This window comes from Thalia democratica, chromosome 2, assembly GCF_965202585.1.
Source record: "Thalia democratica chromosome 2, ktThaDemo2.hap1.1, whole genome shotgun sequence".
In the NCBI taxonomy this organism is placed as follows: Eukaryota; Metazoa; Chordata; class Thaliacea; order Salpida; family Salpidae; genus Thalia; species Thalia democratica.
In genome coordinates, this window is record NC_139166.1 from 16,782,385 (window position 1) to 16,798,369 (window position 15,985).

At 25.6% G+C, this 15,985-nt stretch overlaps 3 non-coding genes across 3 annotated transcripts; all 3 read left to right on the plus strand.

Annotated features, from left to right (window-relative positions):
* Window positions 1–5,471: 5,471 nt before the first annotated feature.
* Trnar-ucu (transfer RNA arginine (anticodon UCU)) lies at window positions 5,472–5,544 on the plus strand. The gene has a single exon. It is a non-coding gene; the product is annotated as a tRNA-Arg (tRNA).
* A 6-nt stretch (window positions 5,545–5,550) lies between these two features.
* On the plus strand, window positions 5,551–5,632 carry Trnal-aag (transfer RNA leucine (anticodon AAG)). The gene has a single exon. It is a non-coding gene; the product is annotated as a tRNA-Leu (tRNA).
* Window positions 5,633–13,303: 7,671 nt separating this feature from the next.
* On the plus strand, window positions 13,304–13,385 carry Trnas-cga (transfer RNA serine (anticodon CGA)). Its single transcript has one exon. It is a non-coding gene; the product is annotated as a tRNA-Ser (tRNA).
* Window positions 13,386–15,985: the final 2,600 nt, after the last annotated feature.

A 15,985-nucleotide genomic window follows, 5' to 3' on the forward strand; every position in this document is an offset into this window, starting at 1 on the left:
TAAAATTATTAATTAAAATTTATTTAAAAAAATAATAAAAAAACAACCTTATTTGTTTCCTCGGTGATTGAAAAAGTACCTACTCCATAGAGAACACCAAATGTAAAAATAATCAATACTGATGTTGAGTTTAAAATAAAAAGAGTTTTTATATATTTATCCATTTTCTAATGATTGAAAGATATTTTTTACTTTTTATTTCGAACCTAAAGTTGCTTAATATTTGCAAATATTTTATATATTATTTCATAAGTTTTAACAAAAAATGCAGTATTTTATACAATTTTCGTTTTTTATTATTTTTCGGTTTTTTTCTTCTAATACAAAATTTACACACAACACAAATTGATTGATTGAATGTAAAAAGTTTAATGATGATTTATTCAACATTTTCATTATATAACATTATATTAAGCGTATCTTAAATATCATGCGTTTTTATGTAAATATTTTAAAAATACGTCTTTATAATTACTTTTCGTAATATTAAAACTAGTTGTTTAATAGCTGGTAAGAGGTTGTATTTGTAACATACTCTTGTAACTGTAGCTTGAAATTAAATTATTATATTTTTATAAATCAAAAACTTGAGCATTTTTGCTTTAGTGAAAAGGCTAATATTAGAAGTTTTTGTATAAAATTTTTGTATATCTTAACCCTTACTTAAAGCTATTGTTTGATAAAAAAATAGAAGTTTAACTTGAAAAAAACAAGTTTTTGTTAGTACTGCATCAACTAAGTTAATCTGAACGTAGTAACAAAATTTATGTTGGTTTAATCTGCTGCCGAACAAGTAAAAATTAACTAAACTTATTGACTTTTAGATTTGTATAAACTGTAAGTTCATGGTTAACACGTATTCGGAAATTAAACGCATCATTAATACGAGGCTTGAACACGTTTTAACACGTAAGAAATTAATAATAAAACCTTATAAATAAAATTCCATAAAAATAAATTTGCTCTTAAAAACATACAAATTAATGAATTTATAAATTGTAAGTCTAAAAAAGATAGGATAACGACATAAACAAATAAAATATTAAAAATTGATAACCTATAAACTTTATGTTTCAAAGTATGTAATTAAATATATGGTTAAAATAGAATTAAATAAATAACAAATACTTTTTACGAATTCAAATAGTTACTAAGTTTAACTGGTGAATAGATTATCAAACTGCAATTCTGTTATGAATTACTATCTGAATTTATTGCAAAAGTTAATAAAACAATTGTTAGTTACATGAATTGTAGACTGTACTAAATTACTTTTTATATATAATTCTACTTTTGTAATTTTATTAAAAGTTTGTGGTTAGATAGTAAAAGCGGTTTGTACATATGTTTCGTATATTAAACAACTTTTTTCAATTCTCAGAAAATAAACACAAGCGATATTTATATAAAACAGATATAAAATATATGTTTTTATTTAACTACATAAATAAATAAATACACATGATGAAAATAGTTTTGTATAAATTTTAAATACGATATAATGGTTAATAAAACTATTTCACCAAACTAAAAATAAGCAAATAAAGTTGGAATTTTTATATTTAATATAAATAAAGTAAAATTTATTATACTTTGTTTGCAAATCATATTTTGTTGTACAATTTAGTACTGAAATGAGGTGTTTAGTGCCGTAAACATATTTGTAAAATGATGATTTATAAAAAATCGTTTAAATAATGTGGGCATCGAATAAAGACTTCATTTATTTTGTTTACTGTTTTTTATTTGATAATGTAATATGAAGTTTTTAAATTGCATAGGTTACACATACTAATATGGTTGGTCTTATTTTCACAGATCCGATACTATTCCATTTAACTGAATATTTAATATTATTTTCGTTTAGTTTCCATAACTACTTTGCTATTACTGTTTTGTTTTTTAACTTATTTTTACCAACATTAGGAAAAGAAGCTTTGTTCTCATAGTAACTTAATTTGAACTTTCTTTCAGTTGCACCTTTACATGATTTATTGCCGGTTTCGGATGTATAAATTTATCTTATTTTGCTATACCCTCAATACATACCTTATTATTATTGAAATATATTTTTCCTTTATAGATTTTCAAGATGTATTTACACAGAAACACTAAACACGTCCCTACATATTTGTCTGTTGATATTCACATTCCTAAATAAACAATAAACACTTATTTGTATTTTATCTACTCAGGTCTTTTTAAAATGTAAGCAAATACAAGTATACATTTATATATTACATACAATTGTACCTGTTTGTATTTTAAAAATGATTGTTTTACAAATATACCTCTATAGTGTCTTCTTGTAATACAAATAAAAACACTAACATGTATCAATACAAACTTATTAAAAATATAGATTTCTTGATTTATACTTAAATAAGAACCTACTACAAGGCTATACTTAGTATAACAAACTTAAACTTTAAATATGTTAAGTATTCCCATTTCGTTAATATATTTTTTTGAAGTAACTAATTTTGTATTATGACGTGTCAAATATAGTAAATTTCAAGAAGAAGTGTTACTGTTACAATTATTAATTTCTTTATACTACCATTGTATTAGGTTATCTGACTTAACACTGTTTTTGTTTAAAATAAAAAGAATCTGCGTGAAAATATGTTATATAGCGATAAAACTGCTCTTTTATGGCTAATACATAACTGACAAAACACTTACAAAGATATTAAAATATTATACAACCTTAAATTGTATTATACTACCAAAAGGCCTAAAAGTGCATCTAATGTTTTTATTCTTAAATGTAGAAAAATAACAAAACATTTTAAAAAAAGTTCAATATGGTGTGTGAGTAAAAAATCTTTATAACTGATTTAAAAATCTAATATTAATTCAGTTGTTTTGGAAATTTTTTGGAAACCAATTTACTAGCTTAACTATTTTATTTCTAAGTTAGTTTTCTCTTCACATAGTTTTTTTTAAACTGATTTTATACACTGATTACGAAATTGGGTTATAGATCTGTTGATTAAAATTTCATGCAGTTTTTTAAGTTGTATATAAAACTTACTTTAAGTATAAGTAACAGGTAAAGTAAATGCATCTAGAAATTTTTTCAAAACAAAACAGAACTTATAATTTATATTGGTTTCCTTCTTAGAGAGATTTTTTTTTAATTTAGATTTTTAGCTGTTTTTAAACTAGTAAAGTTTTAAAGTTAATCTAAATAAATTTAAAAACTCAGTTCAATTAAAAGTCAGTTATAGTAGAGAACTTTTATTTTCTAATTTCAGAACATACTATTAACCATTTTATATTGTGTTACTCTGAGTTGCATAGTGGTGTGACTTTATACTTACTTTAAAAGTAGTTTTTTGTACTTTGATTACTTTCTTAAACAGTTGGTATAGAAAAGCATTTTTTGAATCACTTATTTTTTACATTGCATGTAAAGTTTTCAGCATGTTTAAATTGAAGTAAAGGCTTATTCTAAAATTTGCACACTAATGCACAGAGTTAGGGTTTTATATTAAGATAATATTTAGCTATCAAAAAAATATAATCATAGACAATTTTTTTGTTAGTAAAACCTGTTGAAAAACTCAAACTTATGAATTGTTATATCTGTCACCAAAATCAGTTAACTGATGAAGAAAATGAACAAATTTATTTTTTTTGTACTACCGTTGTAATATTAGAAATATATTTGGAATTTAAGAATGCTTACAAAAATGTATTTTGACATTACTGCTTAAATGCCTATCAAAGCCTAAGTGAAATGCTTTTAAATTTATGCTTTAAGAAACTCTATCGTATTATATTAAATAATTGTGTGGGTTTGAAAAGTACAATGTTATTTTTCTGTGATAAAGATAGTAATTAAAACTAACTTATTTAAAGTTTATACTTTCAAAAACTTTTTTTTTTCTTGAATTAAATTCAAACTCAGTAATTAGTAAATTGCTGAAGTTTTTAAAATTAGATTTCTTGTTGAGTTTATATTATATAAAATATTTATTTAAGCACCACTTATTTAAAACTTCTCAAAATACTTCTGAAGTTTCTCATGGATATGACTTATGAGCAGACTTATGCTGTTTATATTTGTCAAGATTAAAGTTGACTGTTTTGATAACCTTATTTTTTTTTCCTTAAGTAACCTGTTTTTACTTTTCAGTTTAATTTAAGGTTTAAATTTATCTATTCAGCAAATAGGGTAGCTAATATAAAATATTTGCAGCTTTGAGTATTTAAAACTTATTATATTTGCTAGATATATAAATACAACTAATATTTATAAATATTTATATATATCTTTATTCTTAATGCTGTTTAAATGCACTTCAAAAACTCTGAAAAAACATTACGTTTATGCTTAATAGACATAACATTTCAATCAACTTCCGCATATTTGCAAATTTTAAGTAAATTTGAGATTTTTTTTCTATTAATTCAATAAAAGTAAATGTAAAGCTTAATAACTTGTAAAAATAAGCATACCAATTGTTCATAAAACATTGTTATTTAAACTTAATGCAACTATAAAAACTTATTTTGTTCGAAGTAATAGAGAAACAAGTAATTAAAACAACAAAACAAAAAATGTTAAGGAATTAATGTGTTTTCCTCAGAGACGTAGTCGCGCAGTGTTGATCACGACGTAACAATCGAAACTTCCAGCTTTATAAACTAAAAATTTGCAAGTAGTTGGTCAGTTGGTTAGTGCGTCGTGCTAATAACGCGAATGTCGCGGGTTCGATTTATGTACTGGCCACATTACATCCTCGTTAGTATAGTGGTGAGTATTCCCGCCTGTCACGCGTGCGACCGGGGTTCGATTCTCCGACGGGGAGCTTTTTTATTTTGCTAAAACTTTAGTTGATATTAATGATGACGTAACTGTCATAGTTATTGTGTAAGTAAATAAATTAACACTAATATAAGCTAAATAGACGTTTATAAAACGAACAAATTTAATAAAAACTGTTTTGAACTTCAACCAATGTAATTTTTCTTATTAACTATTCTAGAATAAAACTGTTATAGTTTACTCAGCAGTGGTTAAAAAGTTTGTTTATAACTTGACAAAGGTTTTTATGATAATTAGTTTGAATTGTTGTAACAAATAAACCCATTTGTTTTTATAAATACGTAAATAAACTTAACTTTTATAAACTCAGAAAGCTAAATATTATTTCTATAAAATAAATCAAGTTTATTTTCTTATTAAATTAATAGTTACGTGTTAAAAGCATATAGTAAACTTTGTTATTTTTTAAAACTGTAGCAAAGATATACATGTATAAAAATAAGATGTATGAAATAACTTAACTATAAGTAATTTTATTATTTACAGCTTTAGAAAATATAAATATCATTCCTATGTAATTAAATTTATCTCAATTAGTCTATGTTTGCTTTGCATATATATTAAATGCTTCAATTATTAGGTCACGAATAGTCAATTTGAAATTATAAACCGTGCCGTGCCAATATCCACAAGCGTCTCCGTAGCGCAATGGATAGCGCGCTGGACTTCTAATCCAGAGGTTCCGGGTTCGAGTCCCGGCGGAGATGTGTTAAGGTAGCATGGCCGAGCGGTTTAAGGCGCTGGATTAAGGCTGCAGTCTCTTCGGAGGCGTGGGTTCGAATCCCACTGCTGCCATCTCTTTTGTTAACTTTTATCCAATGTTTGGTAACATAATGTTTGGTAACATATCCATGTTTGGTTACAGTAAATTTGGTTTAATCGTAATGATGTTATATGCTTTGACATAAATAAACTTTAAAGAAATGTATATCTAATATTTTCGTTGTTTAATACTTAGTTAAACCGAAAATTATGATTATTTAAAACATAACTACGGACGATAAGCTGATTTTAGCTTGTTAAAGAAAGACCTTACCTAGTAAAATTAGAAAACAGATTAAAAAACGAATCGGGGAACACATTCTTATATAGAAATAAAATGTTCTTAAACATAAAACGAGCATAACAAATTTACTATTTTGTTCATTAATCAAAAACTAAATATATTACTAATTAAATAAAGTTAAGTAAAATATAACTAAATATTATTCTACGAAAATATTAAATAAACATTTCTTAAAAATTTATTTTTAATGTATTTTTTTATGCTATGTAGGAACTTTATGTTTGAATAGAAAATTAGAAAATGGTTTTTGAACGGTGTAACTTATTTCGTTTATAAACTGCACAATTCTCTGAACACTTTTAAATAATTGATCGTACTTAAAATACATGAAATTAAATACAATAACAATTTAGAAAGCTGGATTAAACATTAGCTTTAAACACGTTTAAATCTAAAAATGTTCTTGAAAAAGTCTATTTACGTTTAATATATATACAACATAAAACAAACTTTATTAATTAGTAAGTAAGTATTAACAGAAAAAAAAAGAAATAGTGTTTAAAGTAGTGTTCGATAGTTTAGTTGTTTAAGTCATTATAAAAATAAGTTATAAATCAATAAACCTGAAACCTATACAAAAGAGTGAGTAATGTTTTTTTTTTAGTTTTATAAACTAATTTAAATTAACTAATTTTATAAATAATATTTATTAATTGTTGTAATATCAAAAAATTCAAAAAAGTATTTTGATATAGTGTTTAAAAAACCGAAACATAAGAAAGAACCTTTTTTTTTGTTAAATATTAATTTTTAGTGTAAGGTAAAATGTTTAAAGTGTTTTAGTAAGAACTTATCTTAATGGTTTAGAAGTGTTGTAAAAAGATTATACAATTACAAAAGTCGCGTTCAATCATTTGTTAATATTTTTGCTTTAGGCAACGCTGATAAACTGTTTATAATATGCTTTGTTTCATTACATATGTACGGAAATATCCGAATTTTATCCGAACGTATTGATGAATAAAAACATAAACAAAAGAATTTTGATACTAAGTGTTCAAATTTAATGAAAAATGCACAGTTGGGTAAGTTTAATATAAGTATTAATTACTGAAAATAAAAGTTTTTTTAACTTAATGTAATAAAAAATTTTAAATAGAAAAAGTTAAGGGGAAAGGAAAAAAAAACTTTATTACTGAAGATGGATACAACTTAACACTTATAGCTGTAGTATTACTTGTCGAATGTAATTGAATTTGTTCTAATTATGACCTGATGTAGTTTTATATACTGAAAACGCGTTACAGCACTGAAAAAAGTGAAGTTATTATCTCACGCGCTCATTATAAATTTATATCTAATTTTTATTAAATCTAATTTTTAAAACTACAGCAATTTACTAATTACTAAGTTTGAATTTAATTCAAGAAAAAAAAAGTTTTTGAAAGTATAAACTTTAAATAAGTTAGTTGTAATTACTATCTTTATCACAGAAAAATAACATTGTAATTTTCAAACCCTAAGAATTATTTAATATAATACGATAGAGTTTCTTAAAGCATAAATTTAAAAGCATTTCACTTAGGCTTTGATAGGCATTTAAGCAGTAATGTCAAAAATACATTTTTGTAAGCATTCTTAAGTTCCAACTATATTTCTAATATTACAACGGTAGTACAAAAAAAATAATTTTTTTCATTTTCTTCATCAGTTAACCGATTTTGGTGACAGATATAACAATTCATAAGTTTGAGTTTTTCAACAGGTTTTACTAACACAAAAAATTGTCTATCATTATATTTTTTTGATAGCTAAATATTATCTTAATATAAAACCCTAACTCTGTGCATTAGTGTGCAAGTTTTAGAATAAGCCTTTACTTCAATTTAAACATGCTAAAATCTTTGCATGCAATGTAAAAAATAAGTGATTCAAAAAATGCTTTTCTATACCAACTGTTTAACAAAGTAATCAAAGTACAAAAAACTACTTTTAAAGTAAGTATAAAGTCACACTACTGTGCAACTCAGTGTAACACAATATAAAATGGTTAATAGTATGTTCTGAAATGAGAAAATAAAAGTTCTCTACTATAACTGACCTTTAATTGAACTGAATTTTTTTAATTTATTTAGATTAACTTTAAAACTTTACAAGTTTATAAACAGATAAGAATCTAAATTAAAAAAAAATTTCTCTAAGAAGGAAACCAATATAAATTATAAGTTCTGTTTTGTTTTGAAAAAATTTCTAGATGCATTTACTTTACCTGTTACTTATACTTAAAGTAAGTTTTATATACAACTTAAAAAACTGCACAAAATTTTAATCAACAGATCTATAACCCAATTTTGTAATCAGTGTATAAAATCAGTTTAAGAAAAACTATGAGAAAAGAAAAGTAACTTAGAAATAAAATAGTTAAGCTAGTAAATTGGTTTCCAAAAAAATTCCAAAACAACTGAAATAATATTAGATTTCTAAATCAGTTATAAAGATTTTTTACTCATACACCATATTGAACTTTTTTTTTAATGTTTTGTTATTTTTCTATATTTAAGAATAAAAACATTAGATGCACTTTTAGGCCTTTTGGTAGTATAATACAATTTAAGGTTGTATAATATTTCAATATTTTTGTTAGTGTTTTGTCAATTATGTATTAGCCATAAAAGAGCAGTTTTATCGCTATATAACATATTTTTCACGCAGATTTTTTATATTTAAAATAAAAACAGTGTTTAGTCAGATAACCTAATACAATGGTAGTATAAAGAAATTAATAATTGTAACAGTAACACTTCTGCTTTGTCACGGTGCGTCACTTCGACACGGAGGGTCACTTTGGCACGGCGACAAAATGACACGGTGTGTCACTTTGGCACAGCGACAAAATGACACGGTGCGTCACTCTGGCACGGTGCGTCACTTTGGCACAGAGAGTCACTTTGGCACGGCGACAAAATGACACGGTGCGTCACTTTGGCACAGCGACAAAATGACACGGTGCGTCACCTTCGCACGGTGCCTCACTTTGGCATGGCGACAAAATGACACGGTGCGTCACTTTGGCACAGCGAAAAAATGACACGGTGCGTCACTTTGGCACAGAGGGTCACTTTGGCACAGCGACAAAACGACACGGTGCGTCACTTTGGCACGGAGGGTCACTTTGGCACTGCGACAAAATGACACGGAGCGTCACTTTGGCACTGCGACAAAACGACATGGTGCGTCACTTTGGCACGGAGGGTCACTTTGGAACAGCGACAAAATGACACGGTGCGTCACTTAGGCACGGTGCGTCACTTTGGCATATCGACAAAATGACACAATACGTCACTTCGACATAGCGACAAAATGACACCGTCCGTTACTATAGCATGGATTAACAAACTTATAAGCAAAACTAAACTTCTTCAGTAATATAATTTTTAAATGTAAAATTTTGATAAAAATTAGTTAAACAAAAGATTTATTATATTTTAATTTTTACGTTTCACCATTCACATTTATGTAATGAATAAAATTTAGTATTTTTTGTTAAACGTTTAAATAATTATTATTAGGAATTGTTATGAAAAATAACTAAGATTTAATTTAATATAGAGTTATTTCGTAGTAAGAATAAGTCATGCGTGTTTTAACTTCATTTTTTTTAAATACAGATGCTTTTGTAGTAACTAGCCATTTATATTAAATATGTATATATATTTATATTCAACAAAAGTTAATAAGTTAGGATGTATATTTAAAACTTTGTATTGAAAATTTATAATAAACTTGTCTAAAAGCAAATAACTAAAATAAACGGTCCTGGAGCCTAAATTTATGAAAAAAGTTAAAAACAGTATTATGAACAGTTGAGAAAAAATTAAGAGTCTGATGCAACCATTCATGCGCATTTATATATTTACCACTTTAAAAAAATAATCACTAGAGGTTATACATACAACATTGCTACTGCAGCCTTCTTATTAAAGCTGCAGCCATTCTATTAAAGTTAATAATATAAGTCTTTTTTATTTTTACAAAACTTTTTAGTCTAAAATATAAAAAGTTAAACTTAGAGTATGACAGATAAAATAGTATTTTATTGCATATTAGGAATTAAATAGCATTTATATTTAATACAAAATCAGTAAGTAAATTTCATAATAATACAGTAAAAGTAGATTTTAATTTGCTAGTTAACCTTTTCTGCTACTTTATATTCTTGAGTTTTATTACAAAGTTTTAAAAAACTCGGTTTTGTCTTAACTCTGTTATGAAAATAATATTTAATTTTCTATTTTTAATCTTGCGAATAAAAAACGGAGTTTTTTGTAAAAATAAATACATTTTCTAGGATTTCTAAAAACTTTTTTCTAAAATTTAAAACAATATTGTTTATTAATTAGGAGTTAATTTCTTTCTGATAAAAAAAAATTATTTTGATATAAAATAGACAACATTTTGAAAGTATGGGGCAATTAGAAGTAATTGGTTAAAGCGATGCTCTATTTACCTAATTATCATGGGCAACCCGTGGTCTCCAATATCTGTATTGAGACATTGGAGACCATGAGTTGCCTGAGCTTTAGGAATATTCTAATAGGAATCAGACGCCTAATCCGTTTAAAAACGGAGCGAGAAAATAATTTAAATAATTAATAATCAACTTTTTAACGAGTTTAAAATCTTGACAATGTCAATTGCAATAATGTTTTATTTTGCGAAGTTTTACTTATATAAAAGTGAGAAACATTGTATTTTGTTTAAGCAAGTCTACAATTGTATTACAAGTGTGTATTAGTGGTTTATTGAGTTTTATTTAAAGAGATGCTTGATGTAGGGAATGTTTTGCTAAAAAACTAATTTATTTGCGGTTACTAACGTAGGTCGTCAGGGAATGCAGTATTTTAGTTCAAAAATGCAACCTATTAAGTCTCCAAAAGAGCGCAAGTATTATTTTTTTAAGCATAAAAACGTAAAATAAAAACCGCATTAGAATTTAGAATTACAACAGCAGAAAAGTTGTTTTCGCTAACGTCTGAGTTTTAGTTTATAAAACAAACTTTCCTCTGTATTTACATCTACTAGTTTATTGAATTGATGTGCTGAATTATTGATCCAAAATGTAGATTGTATTTTTTAAGTCAGAATATTGCTGAAGTTTAAAAAACATGTTTATGTGAGTTTTTATCTTTCTAGTCGTAAAATGGCAAGTCATTTTCTAATTTTTATTATTCGTTTCAAGTTCTAGTACTAAACTGTGTTTAAGTTTTTCCATTCGAAAGAAATCAAAAATAAATTCCTTTTAATTTTGGCAGTCGTATTTTGTTAAAAAAGTTGCTGCTTTTGCATATTTGTGAACGTTGTTTGATACAAACAACTATTTTTCGTTTATTAAGCACATCTAACACCTTGCTACTGCTTAAAAATGAGTATGTTGTTTATAAGTACGACGATGGACAATAGAAGGTATAAACATTACGTGTTTCACTTTATTTTATGAAGTCACAATCAAAAAATCCTACGGTCTTTGTTTTTAAAGTTAATCAATGTGATTGTTGCTATTTCTACAAAACCAGATAGAAGACAGGAAACCGAAAAATTTCCTAGAAAAATAAGATCGTTGTGCATACCAATGAAGTTTCACAACAAATCGTTCTCTCCCTTATTAACCACCGTGTTATTTTTTCGCTGTGCTAAAGTGACCCTCCGTACCAAAGTGACGCACCGTGTCATTTTGTCGCTGTGCCAAAGTGACCCTCCGTGCCAAAGTGACGCACCGTGCCAAGGTAACGCACTGTGTCATTTTGTCGCTGTGCCAAAGTGACGCACCGTGTAATTTTGTCGCCGTGCCAAAGTGACCCTCTATGCCAAAGTGACGCACCGTGCCAAGGTGACGCACCGTGTCATTTTGTCGCTGTGTCATTCTGACCCGCTCCCTAACTATACTAGCCTTAAACAAGTTTATAAGTAACCAAAACTAACTAGTAAAATTAAGTTTAGTTTTTATGTTAACAAAAAAGTTATCATTTTCATAATTAAATTGATTTTTTTTATTACTAGTTTGTAATTTTTTTTATCTTTAACGGTTCAAACTAAATAGAAAAAACAGAATTAATTTTTTTAATATAAACTTATCTATACTTGGTTTTTTATTTTATTCTAAAAATTTCAAAAAGTAATAAAGCTTCATATTATATATATTTTACAATTATGTTTTTTTTTTCTTTACAAAAACTAAACTTTTTAAACTAACGTGTAAGTATAATTAAAAAAGTAATCCCAAATCCTTAAATCAATTGTTTTACATGCCTTATTTTATAAATTACATGTATAATTGTAGTTAAAGCTATACTTTTTATTCCCTTTAATTAAGTGTAAAACAAACTTAAACAAGTCTTGTCTTATCTAAAAGTTTGATAGTGTTTGTAGCTATAAATTCACAAAAAATATAATATTAACGTGCGATCCTATGGTGTAATGGTTAGTTATCAGAACTCTGAAATCTGTGATCCGAGTTCAAGTCTCGGTAGAACATAACTTCGCAAATGAAACTTTATTTTGTTTTGGTACTTAAAATAATGTTTTTTTTTTTTACTATATTATTGATTTCCGTATGAAATATTTTTATTTGAACTTTTTGAACAGCAGAAATAGTTTCACACTTGAACAGATAAATAACCTATTGTACAATTTTTAAATAATTTATAATAAGTAAATTCTACCAGAACTAAACTTAACTTATATAAATTAAAATATAAAGATAATTAGTAATAGTACTATTAATAAAAAGTAATAGCAGTAGTATTACTACAATTCCTAATTCAAAGATTACTAACAATTTTGTATTACCATTGATTTGTTACAGCCTAAATACTAAATAAAAAATTTGAAATGTATTTTGTATTTTGCAACATTAGTTTCAATAACTACGTCTAAGAGTTTGAATTACTACGTCACAATATATAACGATTTTAATTATAAACGCTATAATTTCCATGTCGACGTGAGCCTGGCTAGCTCTGTCGGTAGAGCTTGGACTTTTAATCCAACGGTCAGGGGTTCAAGTCCCCTGTCAGGCTCCTTTATGAACTATTTTTTAGAAAATGATTTGATTTTATCATCTCAATTTAAAAAAAATAGTTATGTTTGCCTATGCATTGTTTATTTTTTAAATTAATCATTTTTCATCTACTTACGAAGAATATATTTTGTTGAATATAATTACGAGTAAATTAGTATTGATATAAATTTATTAGTAGTTATTGTTGGATATAAGAACTAAATAACAAAGCTATAACATAACTAAATAACATTTAAATAGCAAATTTTTGAAAAGTTTAGTCTTTTGTAACTATAAACTATATATACTTAAAAAAACTTATTTACTTAGTTTCTTAATATGATTTGTTTTGTATTGACAACTACTTAACTATATAAACAAGAAAAGTATATTTCCAACGGGAGCTGCGATGGCCGAGTGGTTAAGGCGTTGGACTCGAAATCTAATGGGCATTGCCCGCGCAGATTTAAATCCTGCTCGCAGCGAATTATTTTGTTCTGGAATTGCAGTAGTTTATAATTTATATAAATACAGAAGTCACCTTCTTAATTAATAGAAGATGTAGAGATTTTTTTCATTTTTCATTTTAGTATTTTAAAGTGGGATGACTTTTCACTTAACTTATGTACAAACTTGAGTCTAAAAAAAATTCAGAAATATTTTAAATAAAGTTTTAAAAGTCACGACGACCTACAAAAAATTATTTCTACAAAATTTGACTTTTTCTCTTAAATATCTTCTTTGTAAAAACTACTTAGTGTTTATTAAAAAAATCGGCTTTAAAATTATTTAATGTGTTAAAGGTATACAAAAACTGCGTAACCAAAGTGTTGTTTATTCAAGATTAAGAAATACTTAATTTTTTCTTGTTTTCGTGGTTATTATCATTTACCTCAGGGTTTCCCAAACTTATTTACTAAATCGCCCCCTTTTCAGAAATTTGAAAAAAAAACGCCCCCACGATTTTACAAAGTAGTTTTTCTCTTGAGCACAAAATTTTAAGCCAAAAAAGTTGTGTTTGAAATCTAATTCAGTCCGGTACTTCTTATGCACGCACTTTTGGGCTATGTTTAAAGTAGTTTACACGGCTTTAGAAAATCGTCTACAGTTATTTTCTTATAAGCCCAGTAAAGTATATAAAAATACTTAATTATTAAAAATCCTTTAGTAACTTGTAATCAACCCTTTTTAAATATGAATTGTTTCAAAACTAATAAAACTTTTAGGTTAGTAGTGGACAACTTTTGTAGTCAGCAATTCATATTTACTAAAAAGTCTTTTCTAGTTTCAACTCGTTAAAAAATAAGATTGCGGGCTGCATAATTAAAAAAAATAACTTATAAGAAAATAAAAAAACTGGAGGGAAATTGTAATAAAATGTTTAGTATTATTGTGATCTAAGAAATACTATTGTGAACTGATACCCAAGTTGAAAGCGTATTTCAAAATATTAAGTATCAAAAAACTAATTTTATTTATTTTTCAGAAAGTAGTTTTCAAGTTAATTAGCGGGTCGAAATTTGACTGAATCCGAACCGTACGTTACCCATCTAAAATCTTTACTTAAACCTGGCATTGTAATAATCTCTCATATAACGAATTTTGGACATTTAGTAGTTAATACTAAGTAACTTATTTAAGCCGCACAAAATACTTAATTTTTTTTTATAAATAGGCATATTCTAAAATTACTATACCAGAGATTAAAAAACTATAAAAGAATGAACAGTTTATTTTACACATAATGAAATAAATATTAAAACATAATTTCTGATCTAGTTTGAGGAAGTTTGACCGACTGATTGATTATCTCACATGAAAAGTAGTTTCATCAACAGCTTCAGTTAATGCAGTAAAATTATAAATTTCAATGCGAAGATATATTATAAGTAAGTTAGCTGTAAAGTTAAAATTTTAATTTTAAACATTTTAAAATATATGTTGCGTAGTAGAATACCATGAAATAGTATTTGACTTGGAATAACCTTAAGGAAACTAAACCTTAATTCTAACAAATTTTTTTATCTTAATTTAAACTCAAAAAAAATCAAATGTTTTACAGTTAATTCTGTGAACAGATAGTAATCAATTTAAAAAAAAGCTTTTAATTAGGTTAAAATTTTATTTTGTAACTGTAGCAGTCTTTTTGATGGCTTATTTAATTGTGTTTATTTTTTTTCTAGCTATTAGCCTATAATAACTTATCAGAGAAAAATAGTAAAAACTAAAAGCTAGTGTTGAAATATTAAAATAAACAACACATTCTAATTGCTAAGATACTTTCAATTAAGATAAAATAAAAAACAGTTGTATTAATAGTTTGAAAATCCTCAATATATAAATTTCTTAACAATAATAAATCAAGTTAGAAAATAAAAATGAGTTTAAAAATCTTTTTGATGAAAAATTTTAAGTCATCTCAAATAAAGACCTTAAATCTATACTCTTTTAAAACCAAAAAAATCTTTTTTGACATAAAAATTTTAATGGTTATCAAGATTTTTTTATTTATTGAATAAACAGATTAAACAAGATTAAATAAATATTTTTCAAACAAATATTTTAATCACTATGCTTTAAAAACTTTTAGTATAATGTAAAACGACAAATATAAACTACAAAATTAACCAGGTCAAAAAAAAACTATTAACATTTTTAAAACATAAACCATCTAATAGTTTCAGTAGACTTCCGCTTAAGTTCGCACTTTGAAAAAAATCAAAAAGTTTAAACTCAAAAATGCATTATCATTTATTTTTACAAAATGACAAATTTCAATATGTTATATGCAATAATGTTATGAATAAACATGAAGTCCACTAAAACATAAAACAAACATTCCTTTAAAAAATAGATCTATTTGAGCTATAAAATATTTTTTTTTGTTTTATTGATACTTAGTTAGTAATAGACTTTTTTTATTTTAAACTTAAGAAAATATAAATTTGCACTTTTTTTAGGTAAAAAGTGCGAACTCAAGAGAAAGTCTACCGTAATTAATATTTATTAGGCATTATGCAAACCTGTTATAGAATAAATAACTTAAAAGAATTTTTAATATAAAATGACTACTTAAATACAATAC